Here is a 19,695-nt window from a genome sequence, read left to right on the forward strand (position 1 = left end):
CCAAACAGATATAATGTTTGACTGACACATAATCATTTCAAACCTTGCTTACATTTGTATGTGATCATGTGTCTCTTTATTATGCGTGGGAATACTTGGGAACAGATTTCTTAAAGTAAAATCACTTGGAGCTGATTTCCTGATATTGTTACAGTCTTATGTCCAACATTGAAAATCCCCACCCCCCCCTCCCCCCAATTTTGTTTAGATTTATTTATTACTCAAAAAACTTGGGAAGGGGGGGGGGGCAAATAAAACCACTTCCCCGCGGGCTGCCAGTTGGGGAACCATGCTCGATGTTTTAGCAAGGTTTTGTAGCAAACGAGTATCATGAGTACACCCAATGGTGCACCCAATGGTTTACCAAAAACAGGGCACACTTTTTTGCTATTCGTACAATTACAACACTGAACATCCCAGCCCTATGAAATGTCCCCTTGTGGTCATTGAATGTCCCATGCGTCAAAATGAACGTCATGTTTTATGGTTCACAGAACGTTCACAGAATGTCCGTGAGATAACATCTCCCCGAAGCCCTTAAAAGGACCTAATGGGAATGTCACCTAAAGTCCTTGTTTGCTGGGTAATGCCTTATAACGGTTACATAACAGATGGCATAAACGGTTATAACCGTATAACAGTTTCTTTGGCTGATTTTGTAGGCATACTGCTAGGCAACTATCTGAAGAGGTAAGACTGTATAGCAGAAAGGAGAGTCTCCCAGAATCAGTACTACTATTGTGAATGCTCCTCAGGCTTGGATATGAATGGCCATTTCCAGCCTTCTCTACTGCCTCTGAGGAAGAAACCATGCAAGAAACCCTCTACTTCTCTCAAGATCATATTTAGCTTTCCACACACGCAGACCTGCTATTATGGGTAGTAGTAGTACATACAGTATGTATAGTGGGGCAAAAAAAGTATTTAGTCAGCCACCAATTGTGCAAGTTCTCCCACTTAAAAAGAAGAGAGAGGCCTATAATTTTCCACCATAATTTGCAAATAAATTCATAAAAAATCCTACAATGTGATTTTCCGGAAAATGTTTTCTCATTTTGTCTTGTCATAGTTGAAGTGTACCTATGATGAAAATCACAGGCCTCTCTCATCTTTTTAAGTGGGAGAACTTGCACAATTGGTGGCTGACTAAATACGTTTTTTGCCCCACTGTACATATTTCCTGTATGTGGCAGTGGAGCTGTTTCCTGTACGAGAGCGTTCCATTATGTTTGTGATATTTGTTATTTATGATGGATGTGTGCGTGCGTGCGTGCGCCCGTGCGTGCGTGCGTGCGTGCGTGCGTGTGTGTGTGTGCGGTGACCGTGACCTGTGTTGACTGCTCCACCCACTCTCAGCCAATAATGATTTAACTCTGCATAATATAACCAATCAACACGATCAGAGACACAAGATATTGGTAGTTTGATTTGACTGTGTGTGTGTGTGCCTGCGTGTGTTTTTGACTGTGAGACTAATTGATCCAGTGTGAAGGGCAGGACTCTGGTGGCTTGCCCCAGACTGGATAAGGGCTCTACCACGGACACACACACACACACACACACACACACACACACACACACACACACACACACACACACACACACACACACACACACACACACACACACACACGCACTGTGTATGCAAACATCTCCACAGGAGAGAAACACAGCAACACAGAAAATCACTTCATCAATAACTAACCGCAGGGGAGGGTGGGGAGAGAGAGAGAGAGAGAGAGAGGGGAGGAGGAAAGAGGGGAAGAGAAATGGGAGATGGATTGAGATCCAAAGAAATGAGGGGGTTGTGAGTGGTACAGCGGAAAGAGAGAAAAAGAGCCAGAGAACGATTGAAAGAGAGAATGAGCGAGAGCTGAAGTGAGAGAATTTTTAAAAAGAAAGAGAATATCCTGCACCTCTCTTTGTCCCTCTCCTCTGGGATTGACTTTTCAGATGACAGGAGATGAAAAGACTGAGGGAATGTTCTCCCTCTTTTTCAAAGAGGTTTCATCTCTCCTTCTTTCTTTCTTTCTTTGTCAAATTCAAATTTCTGTCAGTAGGAAAGGCTGTTTTCCCTGTAGGCCAGAGAATTATACACACTAGGCACAGAGCTTATTGACTCCACACTCCTGCAGATGTCAATTCACAAACACACACTAATGGCAAATGGTTAAGCTTCACTGATTCCTAATATCCTGAAAAGGAGAGAAAAAGAGAAGAATACATCTCCATCTCTCTCTCTCTCTCTCTGTCTGTCTGTGTCGGTCTCTCTGCTTCTCTCTCTCTTTCTCTCCTTCTCTCTCTCTCTCACTCTCTCCCATGCCTCTAAGCTATTCTCTGACTGAAAACAGAGGAATGTGTCTGTGTGTATGAGATTCTAGAGGAGCAGACTTATTTCTGTCACTCTCTCTTGTATTCCAGCTGTTCTCTAGACCGGGACCTGCTCTTCTGAACACTATCTTAGTGATGGAGCATCGCCCAGGCATCTCCTATACCTGTGTATGGAGTAAGATAGAGAGAAGAGGGGAATGAAGGAAATAAATAAAATAGAGATAATCTGCACCCCATAGAAAAAGAAGAGTCCAGACTTCTCTGTAGTGGTTTTACATTTAGGCAAATGTATCCCACTGCCTTGGCAAGGAAATGGAATTTAGCATTTTTAAAACTGTTCATTTATAAAATGTTTCACTCTTTCTCTTTTTCACACCCCTCTTCCTTTACTCACACCCTTTGGCTATCGGCAGCAGTTTAACAACACAGAGGCGTTTGTTTACTTTCATTTCCTCATGGAACAACGAGACCGGAGGAGACCGGAGGAGAACGCAGAGAGAAAGAAAAAAAAAGTCAACGAAATGATTTTAATTGCTTTACCGCTCAATGTGCTTTACGCAAACAATAAAATAATTTGAGGCTGTTGTTTTTCAGGTCCGTGGTAGCATCATTCACTCCGTGATTAAATCAATATCGCAGCGTTTTAGTATTCATGAGCTTATTGCACTTACAGAGCGCTTACACTTTGAACCTCCTTTTTAATGCCATGATTAAAATGTAACTGCAGGATCCAGAATGATTAGGGTAATTGTGAGGCGTGTGAATGAAGAAGAAGATATGGAAAGTCATGTTTGGAGTTGTAAATGAACAGACCAGTAAGAGCTGCTAGTTTTACAGGTCCTTTTACATCTGCTTACCTTTATCTGGTTTGTTTACTGGTGACTTATATTAGTAAGCGATGTCTGCCATGTTCCAATGTTACGGTTGAGTCATGCAGTGCTGTTTAAAACATCCCAGTGTGTGTTATTAAGGAACGGAACCTCTCATTGATGAGCGAATCGAATAGGGAATAGACTCTACTATCTAGAGCAGAGGTAGTATAACCAGGGGTGTAGACCCAGGCCTCAACAGCTTTTCTACTGATCCATTTTCAGTCTGTGGGAGCCTGGACTATAGAGCACTAATACTAACATATCCACTGTCTGTATACTGAAGGTAGACCCCATTCTAAAAGACAAACCTAGCCACCTCAGGCCGGTACAGGGAATTGACTGTGTCCCATATGACTCTCTAGTTGTCATTAGTCTCTCTATGTCTGTGGCTGGAAGTACTGCTCTATACTGTATGGGGAATAGGGCAGAGACCTGAGAGAGGGATGAGATTTGGCCATTATTCATATGGGGTCAGTTGGTGGTCAAATGTCATTGACCGGAAGGTGACCCTATGTGTCTCGTGTGTGTGTGTGTGTCTCTTGTGTGTGCGGGTGCGAGCACGTGTGCCCTGCGGGGACTACAGGGTGGACTGAGTGTTACGTTATGGCTTAAAGAGCTAAACAGTCCCGGATGAATTAGCATATGTCAATGAAGGTGGTTAAAGCAACCCACTGGAGCATTCCTCTGCTCAGCCAACTACAAGGTCCAGGGCTGTGTGTGCGGGTCAATTCACTTAATTCAGGAGTAGGACCTCCTTCCTTTGTCTGTGCCTCTTCCTAGTACGTAATGGATGTCCTCGTAGAGGTTCTTATCGGGGTATTTGAAGTGATGGGAATGGGTTGTATAAGCGTCAATATCTATGGTGGAGTCGTAAGTTGTTGCCCAGCCCCAAAGACATGGCTCTCTTGCAACTTGTGGATCAAATCTTTGCATCCCTGAATAACAATGAATACTCGTTTTGCATCTTTTTAGATTTATCCAAAGTGTTTGACACAGTTGATCATTAAATATGACTCTTTACAAATTGTATTATTACGGTCATACATATAAACCACAAAACGTGTGTACATTCAGATGGAATGACATCAGGATCACATATAACTGGCTACATAGTTATGTTTATGGTGGAGAATCATTTGTTAACGGCTCTTCATTTACCAGAGCCAAGACATCCTGTGGCGTGACACAGGGTTGGATATTTGGACCTTTGTTATTCCTAATCTATATCAATGACCTTGCTGAAGGGTCTTCTACCATACTTCCCCTTCTCTTTGCTGATGAAACCAATTATTTTTTATCACTCAAGAATTTTGATTCACTAATTAATGAAGCCAACTCAGGCATGGCCAAATTTTCTGAACAAACTATCTTTAAAAAAAAATAATAATAATAATTAATTGTGTTTACTGGTAAGAATAAGACATCAACAAAAAAGAGCCAGAATCTCAATTGGTGGGAATAAAATGGAACAAGTCACATCCACTAGATTCCTCGGAGTTCTAGATCACATTCAATTTGTCTGCAGCAAAGTGATGAAATCGGTTGGTATCACCTGTAAGATTAGTGGTTTGGTTCACCAGGTTTGCTTCCTAACTCTATACCATAGTTTAATTGACCCATATCTCATTTACTGTAATATTGTCTGGGTGGGCCAGTACATATGCCTCCTACCTACACAAATGACTCATCATACAAAAATACATTTGCAAGAATAGCCACCTCAAATGTCCTGGCTTCGTCTGCACCTTTGTTTAAGAAACTCAATATCTTGTCTATTTACAACAATAATGTACGCCAATTATGCACTTTCATCTACAAATACTCATATCTCCCAAACAGTTTACCTAAACCCTTCAATGGATTCTTCCAGGTTCATTCTGAAATCCATCTGCAGAACATAACACAAGTCACTGTGGTAACCGTCCCACTCACCACTGACGCAGCTCACATAGTCCGTTCTCTATCAGATGTAGAGGTACCATACTCTGGTATTCTTATCTTCACATTGCCAAAACATCATCATCCATCAATAACTTCAAGTTAAGACTGGGGGTCAGCCTGATGAACCAAACTACTCAGTAATCTCCTCCATATAGCCTAACTCTCACACACTCACATTAACACACACATTTAAACAAAACATTTTCTTGTTTGTTTTGTGAATACTGATTAATGAGGTTAAACGTTTATAATTAGTAGGTTTAGTTTGTTTTGTACTTTAAAATATTTTTAATCTGTATTGTTGTCTATCGCTTGTTTTCTCTGACACAAATAAACAAACATATTCTTATTTACAATGACTAGGAACAATGGGTTAACTGCCTTGTTCAGGGGCAGAATGACAGATTTTTACCTTGTCAGCAAGGGGATTCGATCTAGCAACCTTTCGGTTACTGGCCCAATGCTCTAACCACTAGGCTACCTGCCGCCCCACATGCATGCACGGATGCACACACACACCACACACACCCGGACCGACACCCATATTAGAAATCTAACTGGGCCGTGGGTTCAGACGCAGTTCACAGCTGAGAGCTCCCACAATGCACTGGACTCATGGCGACACCTTAGGAAAGGGGCAATGCTCCTTGTACCATTCACACGGCTCCAGATACACACACACACACACAATTGAAAAAATATATAGGTCTTCAACTCCATCCTGCAGTAACAGGACATTTGAAATATTTATAATTGATGGACATTTTTGGTCTTCAGAAGCCTTTTTAAACCTCAAATACACTACTTTGCTAAATTGCTGAAAAGTTTTCCTGCAAAACAAGATTCACTGTTTTACTAATGTGACCTCCGATTCAGATGTTTATCTACCTTTCTCTAAAAGTCATATTTCAAACGTCAAATTTAGAAGTTAAGGTTTTAGATTGGGTTAAAACATTATGTTCAGGCATTCATTCTAAATGTTTACGTTTAAGGGGTAAGGTTTGGGACAGGGTTAAAACCAAAAATACAAAATGAGTGTCTACCACTAGGATTGAACACGTGACCTTTGAATCCGGAGTCATATGATTACAAAAAAATCCAAGCCTACTTCATGGTAATAGCGCTCTGTTTTCCGTCGTCCCCAGGACATGGACAGACGTCCAATTTCAAAGTCAATCGTAAGAATTCTGGCTGCTCCTGCGACAGGGTGATCAAATGAAGATCCTACATCTGTACACACACATCCCTTGCCCCAAACACACATGGGGCTACCACAATGGAGTGAAGGAGGCCATCGTCTCAGGATCTGTGGACTTCTAACTCCCAATATGTTCAACTGTAGCTGATAGGGGGCTGTGCCATGTAATGTTACAATAGATAACTACATTGAGAATTCTGGAATCAGATGTTGTAAATTGTACCTGTTATATCGATGGCAGTTGGATGCATGGCTCCAACGATTAATCTATGAATCCGTGCCACGGATCTTTAGTGTGTGTGTGTGTGTTTTGCCTTTGTGCGTCCATGTGTGTGTCCAAATGTTTATGAATATTCCAAATGCCCAATCGTTTGGAATAAGAGAAGGGTGCTTTTTGTTGCATTTTTAATAGGACAGTTACAGGAAGAGAAACTCAGCCAGAGTAAAGCCACAGAAAACATCAACAAACACACTCCTCCATTTGTCATCCTGTCTTCCCAGAGCGAGGGAGAGGGAGAGATGCGTTCGGAAGTCTTGTGTTTAGCAACAACAAAGCTTCTTCCCAGAGTTTTCCGATGTGGGTTTGCGGTAGATCCCAGTGTGTGCCTTTGTTTGCGTGCGGACGGGCATGCTTGTGCGCGTGTACGTCTGTTGTGTATATCTGTGTGTGTCTCTCTGTTGGCAGGATTCGAAGACGAGGATCACACGAGCTGTATCCTGAATTCCTCTAAGACAACTGATGGCCAAACTGACTTCCTCTTAGATCTCACGGTCTCTCTATACACGCAACACATCACATACCGAGGGACAATGAAAATGTATGCCTTTCATATTTAATTCTAGTCTGAGTGTTCTGTCTGTTTGGTTGTGTTTTTCACATGTATTGCAGTGGATCACAGACTGCTAACTGCAGTAGGTTTCTGTATGCTGAATACTGTGGTGGTCGGTGCCATTTAAGATGAGGGAGGACAATACATTTTTTTTGTGAGCATGGCCTTATTTCTATTCCAGCATATTGGATGACTGTCATTCATATTCCATTCACCCAGCTCAATGTAACATCGATAGGTTTAGGCTACTACATGATAGTCACATTTTCCCTATACCCATCATGAGGTTGCTACAACCTAGCCTATGAATGAAAGTTTACAATGTAGGTGCAGAGGACAAGAGGTGACCAACATTGACACATTCATTAACGCCTTTCACAATCTTGCCTGCATCTAGCTGATCTAGGGTGTAATCATTAGTCCAACAGTTGCAAACGAGAGTTTCTATTGGACAAATTTAGGTTTATCCCCGTTTCATTCTGTTTGCTTCCGTAAAAAAAAAAAAAAAAGGTTTTCAGCAGAATGAATATACCCCTGATCACATGCAAACACAGGTAACTTTCATAGCAGCCACATATAAACAGCATGGTCCTTTTGACTGTTGGTTAATTCCTTTCCGCATTTACACGCTATCCTCCTCTGACATGTTATTTTTGTTTGTGGACTTCAGTGCACAACATATCAGCTGTCTGTGACCTGGCGAAAAAACCCATCCAAGCCAAACCTTCATATCATAACCACTAACCGCTACACACAACCTACATCGTTGTCACCATATTAGCAAACGTCAAGTCAACATAGCTACTAGAACTAACGCGTTAGTACACCTGCTACAATCATGCAGTACAGTGTACAGTTAGCAAGCAGTAAAGCAGTTACATTGGCGGGTCACGTGGCAATAAATCAATAAAACCAAAAGCTTACCTTGACTTGGAGTTCCAGCGTTGGCTAGCCATAGCCAACTAGGTATCATAGCATCCCTCTCTGTTTGAGCCGGATGTTTGAATAGGCTAAACTAGCTAGCTGTTTTCGCTAGCTAAGTAAGTGAAAGGAAAACTAGTTTTCGCTCTCTCTTGATTCTCCTTCATTTTTGAAGAAATGTATTCGTTTAAAAACGGTTCAACTGAATATATTTAGTATAGTTGGATCTATAAAGGATAACTTTTTGTAATGTTATTTTCATGAAATTCGCTGAGGAGAATGGTCCTCCCCTTCCTCCTCTGAGGAGCCTCCACTGGCTGAATAGGGTAGGGGTTCTCAAAGCTCTCCCCAGGGAACCCCAGAGGCTTCATCATTCTGTTGTAGCCCTGAACTAGCTCGCTTTATTCACCTGCTGTAGTCAATGGCTTAATGATTAGTTGACAATTGTAATCAGGTGTTGTGTGCTAGCTCTGGGACAGATCAACTATAGGGAACGGATGGGGGTCCCGAGGAGAGGTTTGAAAACCAGTAGGCTGACTGAGTGCAGTAAAGTAAAGTAACTCCATCCTTTCTCTGCTGTGCTGTTTGTTACTCACACGACCTCTCACCCTCTGTCAAAAGCCCTCTCATCTACCCTAACTCTCAGTTTCCCTAACACACTCTCTTTCCATCTCTCGCCCCTCTGTCTCTCTCTCTCCCATCCTCTCCTACCTCTTACCCTCTGTCCATTGTCAAAACACCTCTCATCTCATTACTTCTCTCTCTTTGCCTTCCCCCTCTCTCCTTCTCTTTCCCTCCCCTCCATCTCCTCTGTCGTTTCTCCGACACTCTGCAGTGATTTGCTCTCTGTTTTACCTGCTGACACCTGTCACCTGGGGATACGGGGCTTGTTGTCATGAGCTGCCAATGTGTGTGTGTGTGTGTGTGCGCTTGTGCACGTACTTGTGCTTGGGGTGTGTGTGTGTCACCCATGGTTACAAGCCTTAGTACACTGAGCCAACACGCTGCAGTGGCCAGTGTGAATTCATTTTTGATACTATGACAAATGTCCTCACGCCAATATCCAAGCATAGAATATGTCACCAATACATGCCAATACAGACTGCTCTGCTATGGAGAGAAAGGGAGATGGACAGGGTATTTTACTTACAGTAGGTTTCACAGCTACAGTGTGTGTGTGTGTGTGTGTGTGTGTGTGTGTGTGTGTGTGTGTGTGTATGTGCGTGTGAGGGATGGAGGTCTTCTCTTTATTACGACCTTCTGTGAACCAGTAGCTGAGGGTCGCAGTCAGGCGATGCACTCGTCCTCCTCCTCACACGCACACACAATATGCACACACAACACACAACACACACACACACACACACACATCCTCCCCTCTCTGAGTTCTTTGAGGTTCTGAAGAAAGAGGGATAGAATAGAATATTCCCCTCCAGGGGGATTTCTCTCGCCAGGTCTTGTACAGGTTACCAACACATGATCACACACACCTACAGTCCAATAAAACATGGAGACAGTAGACAACAGCAAGTTGAAGGCCAGTGGAAGACCTATCAGTGGGCGTGTTATTACTCATGAAAGACTGCTCTGTGCTACATAGCAGATCACAGTAAGCGACTGTAGACAGTTGAATGGAAAGGAGCAGTCAGTAAAAATGTCCCAGAGGTTGCTAGGACGGGTGTAGCTTTGATTCATGATACACTTCTGTCAAAATCGGAGCTGCAGCTCAAAATCAGAGCTGCAGAACGAGACAACAACTGCCGTGCTGGAAGTGCAGTGTACAGCAGAGTAAGGGGCAGTTCATTTCAGGAAGTGCATTGAAACGCATGAATTGAACAGTGCCCAATGTTTTCTATGAGGATTTTTCAAAAAAATGATTTGGATTTGAACAAACGTAATGTATTAAGTTAATTCCAGCCCTGGTGCTGGGTGGTGGCCAGCATGCCAGCGAGGTGTGGCAGAGAGTAACGGCATACCGTCTGTAGCTCCCTCTGTCACTGCTGTTAAAAGTAGTGGGGGTGAGGAGTGGGGGAGAGAGGTAAGGAAGGGGCCAGGAAAGAGACTCGACTCCCAGGAGCGTGCTCGGTGAAGAGGGGAGGGAGGCTGTTTTACATACAAGCTGTTGATGAATCTAAGGAAAGAATCATAATTCCTTTCTTTCTCTCTCTCTCTGTGTCTCTAAGTCTCTCTCTCTCCCTCCAACTGTCTCCCCTCTCACCAGTGTTCTATGAGGTTTGTCTGACCTTTCCATGTGTTACTGGTGTCAGCGGTGGGATATGAGGGTCTGGTCAAAGCCATTGATCAGGCTGATCAGAGTATTGGCTAACTCTCACAGTGGCGTCAGGATCTATAGCAGTTCCCAGAGTCCAGCAGGAGGGATCTGGGATTGATTACGCCAGGCATCAGAGTGTGACGGACAAGAGCTCTAAATCCATGTGAGAGGGAGAGAGAGAGAGAGAGCGTTCTGTTTTTGTCTATAAAGGCAGATTAATAATGAGTGTCTTTACCGTGCGAACCGCATCCTTGGCATTCCCTAGCGCTTTTGAGTAGGGAGTATGTGTGTGTTTGCGTGGCATGAATGTGTGTGCCACGCTCTTTGTGTGTGTGTGTGTGTGTGTGAGAGTGAGTGATTTAATATTCCAGTAAAGTGGTCCCAGTGGAGAGACAGCTCTTTGTTCTTGGTAATGATCATGCCGGGGAACACTAATGTAGAGGAGGAGAGAGAACATCCCCCAACACACACCCTCCCCATTGCCACTTAACATGGCAACACACAGCACAATTCCATATGTGTGTGAGTTTTCTCATGTGGTTAATCTCATATCGATATGTGTTTTCTTGTCCAGTTTATCGTGCTGTTATTCTGGAAAATGCACCACCATCAAGCAGCTCAGGAAAGAGATCCTGCAGCTGTTAGCTCGGCTGCCAGAAGAGGATGACCTGTTTTCTAACTGCACCGACCTTGCTGTGACCCTGGAAAACCAAATCTGTTGGAAAACGCCTCCTATAGTAGAGCTGTCGATGAGTAAACATCCTCGCTGGCACAGGGAAGAGAATAATTATCCCTGGCGCTCCTCCCGTGCCACCGAAGGGGTTTAGAGCATTTTGCCCTAGACGAGTACCTGGAGAAACTTTGCAACGACAGGAATGTCTCTTTTTGTTGACCACTTTGATCTGCTGTGGGAGCAACCAGCGTTTTTTAAAAGAGACAGGATTCACCCTAACCGCAGTGGCTCCGGGATTATTTCCAGCAATATCACAACCTGTTTTAGAGACTGACAGACAGGGTCTGGTAGTGATTCAGTCCTCCCTGTTAGACTGACAGACAGGGTCTGGTAGTGATTCAGTCCTCCCTGTTAGACTGACAGACAGGGTCTGGTAGTGATCAGTCCTCCCTGTCAGACTGACAGACAGGTTCTGGTAGTGATTCAGTCCTCCCTGTCAGACTGACAGACAGGGTCTGGTAGTGATTCAGTACCTCCCTGTCAGACTGACAGACAGGGTTTGGTAGTGATTCAGTCCTCCCTGTCAGACTGACAGAGAGGGTCTGGTAGTAATTCAGTCCTCCCTGTCAGACTGACAGACAGGGTCTGGTAGTGATTCAGTACCTCCCTGTCAGACTGACAGACAGGGTCTGGTAGTGATTCAGTCCTCCCTGTCAGACTGACAGACAGGGTCTGGTAGTGATTCAGTCCTCCCTGTCAGACTGACAGACAGGGTTTGGTAGTGATTCAGTCCACCCTGTCAGACTGACAAACAGGGTCTGGTAGTGATTCAGTCCACCCTGTCAGACTGACAGACAGGATCTGGTAGTGATTCAGTCCTCATTGTCAGACTGACAGACAGGGTTTGGTGGTGACTCAGTCCTCCCTGTCAGACTGACAGACAGGGTTTGGTAGTGATTCAGTCCTCCCTGTCAGACTGACAGACAGGGTCTGGTGGTGATTCAGTCCTCCCTGTCAGACTGACAGACAGGGTCTGGTAGTGATTCAGTCCTCCCTGTCAGACTGACAGACAGGGTTTGGTAGTGATTCAGTCCTCCCTTTCAAACTGACAGACAGGGTCTGGTAGTGATTCAGTCCTCCCTGTCTGACTGACAGACAGGGTCTGGTAGTGATTCAGTCCTCCCTGTCAGACTGACTGACAGGGTTTGGTAGTGACTCAGTCCTCCCTGTCAGACTGACAGACAGGGTCTGGTAGTGATTCAGTCCTCCCTGTCAGACTGACAGACATGGTCTGGTAGTGATTCAGTCCTCCCTGTCAGACTGACAGACAGGGTCTGGTAGTGATTCAGTCCTCCCTGTCAGAATAAGCAACAGATGACTTGGAAAGCATATCAGCTCCTGTAGAAATGGCACTATGGTTATTGTGAGTAACCTAATTTATGTTCCTTTAACTCCGCCTTCTAGTGAGTTTATCCAAACCCATCTCCTACCATTCTGATGGATTGGAGACTGTCAGAAAATGTGATTTCTAGTGTTCAAAATGTGGTTGTTATTCCGTTGGTTACCTTGAGGCAGATGCCCTAGGGGCAGAGTGGCCCGCACTCAATGAATAGGGCGCTTATAATGTCAGAGCAATCACTAGTAAAACCTTTCTTGTGGATGACCTCCTTACTGAGCTCAAAGTTGATTGCATGTTTCTCATTGAAACATGGCTGTCTTCAGACTGTTGTGTTGCTCTTATTGAAGCCTCGCCCCCGGACTACAGAAATGGGAAAAGGGGTGGGGGGACAGCCTCTATTTTTACTAATGCTCTCATCTGTAAGGACATTTCGTTGTTGTCTTTTTTTGAGCATCATGCTATACTGTTTAAATGTCAGCCACCAGTGCTGGCTCTAACCCTGTATAGACCAACAAAGCACTGCTCCACTTTCTTTCCTGATTTCTCTGAATTATTGTTCTTGAGCTATGATCAAATTGTGTTGGGCGATTTTAATATTCATGTTGACAAAGACACTGACTCCAAGCCCATTGAAGTTATGAGTTTTTTGAGCTCTGTGGACATTATCCAACATGTTACTGGACCCACCCATAACCACGGACATACTCTGGACCTGATTATTACCAAGGGGCTTTCTACTGGGCCCATCCATAACCACGGACATACTCTGGACCTGGTTATTACCAAGGGGCTTTCTACTGGGCCCATCCATAACCACGGACATACTCTGGACCTGATTATTACCAAGGGGCTTTCTACTGGGCCCATCCATAACCACGGACATACTCTGGACCTGATTATTACCAAGGGGCTTTCTATTGAAGCCTCCTCTATTGTTGATGTTGCTTTATCTGATCACCACTGTGGATTCTTTACTACCTTTTTAACCATAGTACAGGCTAATACTGAATGCATTATTAAGAAACGCTATCTGACCTCTGAAGTTGCTACAGGTTTACTGAGTGTATGAACAATACTCCACCTATTCCGCCTTCCCTTTCTGATGATTTAGTTGATAACTTTAATATGAAAATCAAATCAAATGTATTTATATAGCCCTTCGTACATCTGCTGATATCTCAAAGTGCTGTACAGAAACACAGCCTAAAACCCCAAACAGCAAACAATGCAGGTGTAGAAGCACGGTGGCTAGGAAAAACTCCCTAGAAAGGCCAAAACCTAGGAAGAAACCTAGAGAGGAACCAGGCTATGAGGGGTGGCCAGTCCTCTTCTGGCTGTGCTGGGTGGAGATTATAACAGAACATGGCCAAGATGTTCAAATAATAATCACAGTAGTTGTCGAGGGTGCAGCAAGTCAGCACAGGAGGGGTCAGGAGACACTGTGGCCCCATCCGATGATACCCCTGGACAGGGCCAAACAGGAAGGATATAACCCCACCCACTTTGCCAAAGCACAGCCCCCACACCACTAGAGGGATATCTTCAACCACCAACTTATCATCCTGAGACAAGGCCGAGTATTGCCCACAAATATCTTCGCCAGAGCACAACCCAAGGGGGGGCGCCAACCCAGACAGGAAGATCACATCAGTGACTCAACCCCCTCAAGTGACGCACCCCTCCTAGGGACGGCATGAAAGAGCACCAGTAAGCCAGTGACTCAGCCCCTGTAATAGGGTTATAGGCAGAGAATCCAAGTGGAAAGAGGGGAACCGGCCAGGCAGAGACAGCAAGGGTGGTTCGTTGCTCCAGAGCCTTTCCATTCACCTTCACACTCCTGGGCCAGACTACACTCAATCATATGACCCACTGAAGAGATGAGTCTTCAGTAAAGACTTAAAGGTTGAGACCGAGTCTGCATCTCTCACATGGGTAGGCAGACCATTCCATAAAAATGGAGCTCTATAAGAGAAAGCCCTGCCTCCAGCTGTTTGCTTAGAAATTCTAGGGACAATTAGGATGCCTGTGTCTTGTGACCGTAGGGTACGTGTAGGTATGTACGGCAGGACCAAATCAGAGAGGTAGGTAGGAGCAAGCCTATGTAATGCTTTGTAGGATAGCAGTAAAACCTTGAAATCAGCCCTTGACTTAACAGGAAGCCAGTGTAGGGAGGCTAGCACTGGAGTAATATGATCAAATTTTTTGGTTCTAGTCAGGATTCTAGCAGCCGTATTTAGCACGAACTGAAGTTTATTTAGTGCTTTATCCGGGTAGCCGTAAAGTAGAACATTGCAGTAGTCTAACCTAGAAGTAAAAAAAAAGCATGGATGAATTTTTATGCATCATTTTTGGACAGAACGTTTCTGATTTTTGCAATGTTACGTAGATGGAAAAAAGCTGTCCTTGAAACAGTCTTGATATGTTCGTTTGGCGTTACTCAGGGTCCAGAGTAACGCCAAGGTCCTTCACAGTTTTATTTGAGACGACTGTACAACCATTAAGATGAATTGTCAACAGAAGATCTCTTTGTTTCTTGGGACCTAGAACAAGCATCTCTGTTTTGTCCGAGTTTAAAAGTAGAACGTTTGCAGCCATCCACTTCCTTATGTCTGAAACACAGACTTCTAGCGAGGGCAATTTTGGGGCTTCACCATGTTTCATTGAAATGTACAGCTGTGTGTCATCCGCATAGCAGTGAAAGTTAACATTTTGTTTTCGAATGACACCCCCAAGAGGTAAAATATATAGTGAAAACAATAGTGGTCCTAAAACGGAATCTTGAGGAACACCGAAATTTACAGTTGATTTGTCAGAGGACAAACCATTCACAGAGACAAACTGATATCTTTCCGACAGATAAGATCTAAACCAGCCAGAACTTGTCCGTGTAGACCAATTTGGGTTTCCAATCTCTCCAAAAGAATGTGGTGATCGATGGTATCAAAAGCAGCACTAAGGTCTAGGAGCACGAGGACAGATGGTCTTATGCCATTAAAAGGTAATTTACCACCTTCACAAGTGCAGTCTCAGTGCTATGATGGGGTCTAAAACCAGACTGAAGCATTTCGTATACATTGTTTGTCTTCAGGAAGGCAGTGAGTTTCGATATAGGCAGATAGTTTTTATATTTTCTGGGTCAAGGTTTGGCTTTTTCAAGAGAGGCTTTATTAGTGCCACTTTTAGTGAGTTTGGTACACATCCGGTGGATAGAGAGCCGTTTATTATGTTCAACATAGGAGGGCCAAGCACAGGAAGCAGCTCTTTCAGTAGTTTAGTTGGAATAGGGTCTAGTATGCAGCTTGAAGGTTTAGAGGCCATGATTATTTTCATCATTGAGTCAAGAGATATAGTACTAAAACACTTGAGTATCTCTCTTGATCCTAGGTCCTGGCAGAGTTGTGCAGACTCAGTCCATAATTTGCTTTCTAATAATCATGATCTTTTCCACAAAGAAGTTCATGAATTTATTACTGCTGAAGTGAAAGCCATCCTCACTTGGGGAATGCTGCTTTTTAGTTAGCTTTGCGACAGTATCAAAAAGACATTTCGGATTGTTCTTATTTTCCTCAATTAAGTTGAAAAAATAGGATGATCGAGCAGCAGTGAGAGCTCTTCGATACTGCATGGTACTGTCTTTCCAAGCTAGTCGGAAGACTTCCAGTTCGGTGTGGGGCCATTTCCGTTCCAATTTTCTGGAAGCTTGCTTCAGAGCTCGGGTGTTTTCTGTATATCAGGGAACTAGTTTCGTATGAGAAATGTTTTTAGTTTTTAGGGGTGCAACTGCATCTAAGGTATTGCGCAAGGTTAAATTGAGTTCCTCAGTTAGATAGTTAACTGATTTTTGGCCTCTGCCGTCCTTGGGTAGGCAGAGGGAGTCTGGAAGGGCATCAAGGAATCTTTGTGTTGTCTGTGAATTTATAGCACGACTTTTGATATTCCTTGGTTGGGGTCCGAGCAGATTATTAGTTGCAATTGCAAACGTAATAAAATGGTGGTCCGATAGTCCAGGATTATGAGGGAAAACATTAAGATCCACAACATTTATTCCATGGGACAAAACTAGGTCCAGAGTATGACTGTGACAGTGAGTGGGTCCAGAGACCTGTTGGACAAAACTAGGTCCAGAGACTCCATAGAAAATGAAGGACAACTAACAATTTTGTTAAGTTATAGCCTCATTCTTAAATGGATTAAATAAATACAAATCTTCAGCAATCTACACACAATACCCCATAATGACAAAGCAAAAACTGTTTTTTAGAAATATTTGCAAATTTATTAAAAACTGAAATACCTTAATTACATAAGTATTCAGAGCCTTTGCTATGAGACTTGATATTGAGCTCAGGTACATCCTGTTCCCATTGATCATCCTTGAGATGTTTCTAAAACTTAATTGGAGTCCACCAGTGGTAAATTCAATTGATTTCACATTATTTTGAAAGGCACACACCTGTCTATAAATAAGGTCCCACAGTTGACAATTCATGTCAGAGCAAAAACCAATCCAATGAGATTGAAGGAATTGTCCGTAGAGCTCTGAGACAGAATTGTGTCAAGGAACAGATTTCTGAAGCATTTAAGGTCCCCAAGACCACAGTGGACTCCATCATTCTTAAAAGAAAGAAGTTTGGAACCACCAAGACTCTTCCTAGAGCTGGCCACTCGGACAAGCTGAGCAATCGGGGGAGAAGGACTTTGGTCAGGGAGGTGACCAAGAACCCGATGGTCACCCGATGGTCACACACCATTTCTGCAGCACTCCACCAATCAGGCCTTTTATGATAGAATGGCCAGACGGAAGCCACTCCTCAGTAAAAGGCACATGACAGCCCACTTGGAGTTTGCCAAAAGGCACCTAAAGACTCTCAGACCAGATTCCCTAGTCTGGTGAAACCAAGATTGAACTCTTTGGCCTGAATGCCAAGCGTCACGTCTGGAGGAAACCTGGCACCATCTCTACGGTGAAGCATGGTGGTGGCAGCATCATGGTGTGGGGATGTTTTTCAGCGGCAGGGACTGGGAGACTAGTCAAAATTGAGGCAAAGATGAACGAAGCAAAGTACAGAGAGAGCTTTGATGAAAACCTGCTCCAAAGGTCAGGTCCTGAGACTGGGCCGAAGGTTCACCTTCCAATAATACAACGACTCTAAGCACACAGCCACGACAACGCAGGAGTGGCTTCGGGACAAGTTTCTGAATATCCTTGAGTGGCCCAGCCAGAGAGCGGACTTGAACCCAATCGAACATCTCTGGAGAGACCTGAAAATAGCTATGCAGCAACGCTCTCCATCCAACCTGACAGAGCTTGAGAGGATCTGCAGAAAAGAATGGGAGAAACTCCCCAAATACAGGTGTGCCATGCTTGTAGCGTCATAACCAAGAAGACTCGAGGCTGTAATCGCTGCCAAAAGGTGCTTCAACAAATGACTGAGTAAAGGGTCTGAATACTTATGTAAATGTGACATTTTTTTACATGTTTTTTTATTAGCAACAATTTCTAAAAACCAGTTTTTGCGTTGTCATTATTGGTTTTGTGTGTAGATTGATGAGGAAAAAAACTATGCAATACATTTTTTGAATAAGACTGTAACGTAGCAAAATGAGGAAAAAGTCAAGGGGTCTGAAATCTTTGAGTGCACTGTTTATTGTCCGACGGCTCTGTGTTACCCCTTGGCAGCATTATCAGAAAGCCCAGGATTAGATTTTCACTACTACGCAGACGATACACGACTTTGCCTTTCTGTATCACCCGAGGATTTTAGCTCGATTGATAAATGATTAGACTGTATTAGTGATTTAAATACTTGGATGGCTCACAACTTCCTCCAGCTAAATCAAGACAAGACCAAGGTACTTATTGTTGGAGTCAAAGCATAGACAGAGAATCTGGCCGCACATTTTAATTCACAGGTAATAAAGATAAAACACCATGTAATGCTCTCCTGTCTGGTCTACCAAAGAAAGCCATTGGTCAACTGTAAAACATACAGAATGCTGCAGCACGGGTACGGACCAAGACCAGACGGAGAGCATTACATTACATTACATCGGTCTTAAGGTCTCTGCAGTTTTAGAATACATCTTATGATTCTTCTATTGGTTTTTAAATCAATCCATGATTGTGCACCCCAATACGTGTCAGACATGCTTTTAAGTTATGTACCCAGTAGGTTCCTCAGGTCCTCTGTCACTGGCCTTTTAACTATCCCAAAGCCTAGGACCAAGAGGCATGGAGAGTTATTGTGCTCTCGTTATTGTGCTGTAGAATGCTGTATTAGTTACAATAGAGCGGTTGATCTGAATAGTGGAATTAGCCGAATTACCTGAATGGATCTTGATGAGACCAATGGATGATTCCAGTTCTTTTGAAAAATCCCCTAAGAATGATCTACCACCACGTTCAGCCTTCATCTCTTACAAAGTAGTTTCACATGGAAGGTACTTTGTCTTTCTAGGGCATCTAAGACGTTGTTTTGTCTTTGATGTAGTTGTTTACATGTTTGTGGATTGTTTTAGTTGGCTTGCTGATGGTTCGTAAAATCAGACAGCTTTGGTTTGGGCTCGATGGAGTCTGACTTGCCTTATGATGGTCTGTCTGTCTATCTATCTATCTGTCTGTGTTTCTGTGCTCACTCTCTAATGCAGACCTCTTTTTTCTCGGTGTGCGTGTGTTATGTGTGTGTGTCTGATGCTCCACCTGAGCAAAAGATACATGTCATTACTATTTAATTAAACCCATTTCTTCCGTCTCCCAAATGGCAAACATTCCCAAACATTTCTCCCACACGGGTGTGTTTCCCAAAGATTTCTCCACAGTGTGATCTCTCCCAGTCTCCCTCTGCCAGAGAGAGATTTGGTTCCAAGTTAAAGTTGAGAAAACGTGTGTGTGTAATATGAGAAACCACCCCAGCATTGACTTCTAATTAGAGATTTAATTGGATAGTTCTCTCCTTGAGTGCGTTATAGCCAAACAGTTTTTGTTGATAAATGCTTGAGGCAGAGAAAGTGTGTGTGTGTGTGCGTGAGCTTGTGTGTCTGAGCTCCTCTCAATAAGTCATTGAGGCGTGGTGAGTGCTCCACGGCACTCTGTGTGTTTTTGGCCTATTGAGCAGTACACCAATTACTGTGATATTAATGAACCCATGGCTGGACGTGATAAGAAATAATATGGCTCTGAAAAACCTACTATAATGTTGACATTTAGTGTTCCACTGTCTGCCTCTCTTTATTTGTTGTCTTTCGGCCGGCACTCATC

The 19,695-nt window shown here is 43.6% G+C and overlaps 1 protein-coding gene across 3 annotated transcripts in view; it reads left to right on the forward strand.

Moving 5' to 3' along the window:
• The window catches only part of smyd3 (SET and MYND domain containing 3), a 194,312-nt gene that overhangs the window by 170,964 nt on the left and 3,653 nt on the right, over positions 1–19,695 (forward strand). Inside the window, exon 11 of one of the 3 annotated variants that reach the window (XR_004202780.1) lies at positions 7,028–7,160. The exons of the other annotated variants lie outside the window; for them this stretch is intronic. The gene's annotated coding sequence lies outside the window, so the exon portion shown is untranslated. The remainder of the gene's footprint in view (positions 1–7,027; positions 7,161–19,695) is intronic. 3 annotated transcript variants of the gene reach the window in all.

The sequence above is a fragment of the Oncorhynchus kisutch genome, linkage group LG14 (genome assembly GCF_002021735.2).
Source record: "Oncorhynchus kisutch isolate 150728-3 linkage group LG14, Okis_V2, whole genome shotgun sequence".
NCBI lineage: Eukaryota > Metazoa > Chordata > Actinopteri > Salmoniformes > Salmonidae > Oncorhynchus > Oncorhynchus kisutch.